Source organism: Sebastes fasciatus, chromosome 9 (genome assembly GCF_043250625.1).
Source record: "Sebastes fasciatus isolate fSebFas1 chromosome 9, fSebFas1.pri, whole genome shotgun sequence".
NCBI lineage: Eukaryota > Metazoa > Chordata > Actinopteri > Perciformes > Sebastidae > Sebastes > Sebastes fasciatus.
Window position 1 is genome coordinate 27,622,912 of NC_133803.1, and position 5,297 is coordinate 27,628,208.

Below are 5,297 nucleotides of genomic sequence, written 5' to 3' on the forward strand. Positions count from 1 at the left end.
AGTCCCAGCTTACTTTTTAAAGAATTAATTAAGACAGCCATTTTAGATTGTGTGTTACCGGTTGAAGAATACTGACGTGTTTTGAAAGTCATGCATATCACCCTAATTTGAGCATTGACTTGACTGTTGAATTCAGTAAGTGCTACTCATTAGGGTAGTTTTAATTGACAAAAGCAACTGAATGCATTGGAAGCAATATTTTATGGGATTCCCTCTCAGATCACCTCAAATGGAGACACTGATGATTCTTGTGTTCATAAGTGCTTCTCTTTGGGGTTGTCTTAGTTGTGAGTACTTCAACAGAAATATCACTTGTCAACTTCCACCATTTTCACACCACTGGCTAAATATGTAATTTTGGCACCAACAGTACCCAAACATGGGCACTGACTTGACTTCTGAATGCAGTAAGTGCTACTTGTTGGGGTAATGTCGCTGACCTCTGAAGTCCCAGCTTACTTTTTAAAGAATTAATTAAGACAGCCATTTTAGATCGGTTGAAGAATACCGACGTGTTTTGAAAGTCATGCATATCACCCTAATTTGAGCATTGACTTGACTGTTGAATTCAGTAAGTGCTACTCATTGGGGTAGTTTTAATTGACAAAAGCAACTGAATGCATTGGAAGCAATATTTTATGGGATTCCCTCTCAGATCACCTCAAATGGAGACACTGATGATTCTTGTGTTCATAAGTGCTTCTCTTTGGGGTTGTCTTAGTTGTGAGTACTTCAACAGAAATATCACTTGTCAACTTCCACCATTTTCACACCACTGGCTAAATATGTAATTTTGGCACCAACAGTACCCAAACATGGGCACTGACTTGACTTCTGAATGCAGTAAGTGCTACTTGTTGGGGTAATGTCGCTGACCTCTGAAGTCCCAGCTTACTTTTTAAAGAATTAATTAAGACAGCCATTTTAGATCGGTTGAAGAATACCGACGTGTTTTGAAAGTCATGCATATCACCCTAATTTGAGCATTGACTTGACTGTTGAATTCAGTAAGTGCTACTCATTGGGGTAGTTTTAATTGACAAAAGCAACTGAATGCATTGGAAGCAATATTTTATGGGAATCCCTCTCAGATCACCTCGAATGGAGACACTGATGATTCTTATGTTCATAAGTGCTTCTCTTTGGGGTTGTCTTGGTTGTGAGTACTTCAACAGAAATATCACTGATGGAGTTGATATGCTACAGACGGAAACTGAAGAAAGATGTTATTGGAATCACATTCAGATAACCTCAAATGGATACACTGATGATTATTGTGTTCATAAGTGCTACTCTTTGGGATTGTCTTGGTGGTGAGTTCTTCCACAGAAATATCACTGGTCAAATGCTGAGACAGTCAACTTCCACCATTTTCACACCACTAGCTAAATGCCTAAAATTTGGCACCAACAAAAGCTGTCTTGAAGTGTTATGGCTGATTTACCTTTTGGAGTAGATATTCAGTGTTAACTGTGCTTCATTGTATTGCTTTAAAGGACTGCTGAAGAGAATTGACCACTCAACTGCTAACGACTTGCATACATTTAAGGTGATGGTTGCCTCCTCACAGAGCCATTGAAACTTCATCAAAAAGAAGGCGGAGTTGGGTGGGAATGGCTGCATTTGGTATTTAAGAAGGGCAACTTTCTGCAAGAAACACCACTTCCACTGCAGCTGGGACACACCACAGGAGATGCCAGAAAGAACAGAAATACGAAGAAACTCATGAGCAAAGAAGACCGCACACTGCAAGTCTCTGATATTGGCCCAACTTGAGCATTGGCTTGAGTTTGAATTCAGTAAGTGCTACTTGTTGGGGCAGTTGAACAGGACATATGCTACAGACGGAAACTGAAGATAGATGTTATTGGAATCACATTCAGATAACCTCAAATGGATACACTGATGATTATTGTGTTCATAAGTGCTACTCTTTGGGGTTGTCTTGGTAGTGAGTTCTTCAACAGAAATATCACTGGTCAAATGCTGAGACAGTCAATTTCCACCATTTTCACACCACTAGCTAAATGCGTAAATTTGGCACCAACAGTACCCAAACATGGGCACTGACTTGACTTCTGAATGCAGTAAGTGCTACTTGTTGGGGTAATGTTTCTGACCTCTGAAGTCCCAGCTTACTTTTTAAAGAATTAATTAAGACAGCCATTTTAGATTGTGTGTTACCGGTTGAAGAATACTGACGTGTTTTGAAAGTCATGCATATCACCCTAATTTGAGCATTGACTTGACTGTTGAATTCAGTAAGTGCTACTCATTAGGGTAGTTTTAATTGACAAAAGCAACTGAATGCATTGGAAGCAATATTTTATGGGATTCCCCTCTCAGATCACCTCAAATGGAGACACTGATGATTCTTGTGTTCATAAGTGCTTCTCTTTGGGGTTGTCTTAGTTGTGAGTACTTCAACAGAAATATCACTTGTCAACTTCCACCATTTTCACACCACTAGCTAAATATGTAATTTTGGCACCAACAGTACCCAAACATGGGCACTGACTTGACTTCTGAATGCAGTAAGTGCTACTTGTTGGGGTAATGTCGCTGACCTCTGAAGTCCCAGCTTACTTTTTAAAGAATTAATTATGACAGCCATTTTAGATCGGTTGAAGAATACCGACGTGTTTTGAAAGTCATGCATATCACCCTAATTTGAGCATTGACTTGACTGTTGAATTCAGTAAGTGCTACTCATTGGGGTAGTTTTAATTGACAAAAGCAACTGAATGCATTGGAAGCAATATTTTATGGGAATCCCTCTCAGATCACCTCGAATGGAGACACTGATGATTCTTATGTTCATAAGTGCTTCTCTTTGGGGTTGTCTTGGTTGTGAGTACTTCAACAGAAATATCACTGATGGAGTTGATATGCTACAGACGGAAACTGAAGAAAGATGTTATTGGAATCACATTCAGATAACCTCAAATGGATACACTGATGATTATTGTGTTCATAAGTGCTACTCTTTGGGGTTGTCTTGGTAGTGAGTTCTTCCACAGAAATATCACTGGTCAAATGCTGAGACAGTCAACTTCCACCATTTTCACACCACTAGCTAAATGCCTAAAATTTGGCACCAACAAAAGCTGTCTTGAAGTGTTATGGCTGATTTACCTTTTGGAGTAGATATTCAGTGTTAACTGTGCTTCATTGTATTGCTTTAAAGGACTGCTGAAGAGAATTGACCACTCAACTGCTAACGACTTGCATACATTTAAGGTGATGGTTGCCTCCTCACAGAGCCATTGAAACTTCATCAAAAAGAAGGCGGAGTTGGGTGGGAATGGCTGCATTTGGTATTTAAGAAGGGCAACTTTCTGCAAGAAACACCACTTCCACTGCAGCTGGGACACACCACAGGAGATGCCAGAAAGAACAGAAATACGAAGAAACTCATGAGCAAAGAAGACCGCACACTGCAAGTCTCTGATATTGGCCCAACTTGAGCATTGGCTTGAGTTTGAATTCAGTAAGTGCTACTTGTTGGGGCAGTTGAACAGGACATATGCTACAGACGGAAACTGAAGATAGATGTTATTGGAATCACATTCAGATAACCTCAAATGGATACACTGATGATTATTGTGTTCATAAGTGCTACTCTTTGGGGTTGTCTTGGTAGTGAGTTCTTCAACAGAAATATCACTGGTCAAATGCTGAGACAGTCAATTTCCACCATTTTCACACCACTAGCTAAATGCGTAAATTTGGCACCAACAGTACCCAAACATGGGCACTGACTTGACTTCTGAATGCAGTAAGTGCTACTTGTTGGGGTAATGTTTCTGACCTCTGAAGTCCCAGCTTACTTTTTAAAGAATTAATTAAGACAGCCATTTTAGATTGTGTGTTACCGGTTGAAGAATACTGACGTGTTTTGAAAGTCATGCATATCACCCTAATTTGAGCATTGACTTGACTGTTGAATTCAGTAAGTGCTACTCATTAGGGTAGTTTTAATTGACAAAAGCAACTGAATGCATTGGAAGCAATATTTTATGGGATTCCCCTCTCAGATCACCTCAAATGGAGACACTGATGATTCTTGTGTTCATAAGTGCTTCTCTTTGGGGTTGTCTTAGTTGTGAGTACTTCAACAGAAATATCACTTGTCAACTTCCACCATTTTCACACCACTAGCTAAATATGTAATTTTGGCACCAACAGTACCCAAACATGGGCACTGACTTGACTTCTGAATGCAGTAAGTGCTACTTGTTGGGGTAATGTCGCTGACCTCTGAAGTCCCAGCTTACTTTTTAAAGAATTAATGATGACAGCCATTTTAGATCGGTTGAAGAATACCGACGTGTTTTGAAAGTCATGCATATCACCCTAATTTGAGCATTGACTTGACTGTTGAATTCAGTAAGTGCTACTCATTGGGGTAGTTTTAATTGACAAAAGCAACTGAATGCATTGGAAGCAATATTTTATGGGAATCCCTCTCAGATCACCTCGAATGGAGACACTGATGATTCTTATGTTCATAAGTGCTTCTCTTTGGGGTTGTCTTGGTTGTGAGTACTTCAACAGAAATATCACTGATGGAGTTGATATGCTACAGACGGAAACTGAAGAAAGATGTTATTGGAATCACATTCAGATAACCTCAAATGGATACACTGATGATTATTGTGTTCATAAGTGCTACTCTTTGGGGTTGTCTTGGTAGTGAGTTCTTCCACAGAAATATCACTGGTCAAATGCTGAGACAGTCAACTTCCACCATTTTCACACCACTAGCTAAATGCCTAAAATTTGGCACCAACAAAAGCTGTCTTGAAGTGTTATGGCTGATTTACCTTTTGGAGTAGATATTCAGTGTTAACTGTGCTTCATTGTATTGCTTTAAAGGACTGCTGATCAAATTGACCACTCAACTGCTAACGACTTGCATACATTTAAGGTGATGGTTGCCTCCTCACAGAGCCATTGAAACTTCATCAAAAAGAAGGCAGAGTTGGGTGGGAATGGCTGCATTTGGTATTTAAGAAGGGCAACTTTCTGCAAGAAACACCACTTCCACTGCAGCTGGGACACACCACAGGAGATGCCAGAAAGAACAGAAATACGAAGAAACTCATGAGCAAAGAAGACCGCACACTGCAAGTCTCTGATATTGGCCCAACTTGAGCATTGGCTTGAGTTTGAATTCAGTAAGTGCTACTTGTTGGGGCAGTTGAACAGGACATATGCTACAGACGGAAACTGAAGATAGACGTTATTGGAATCACATTCAGATAACCTCAAATGGATACACTGATGATTATTGT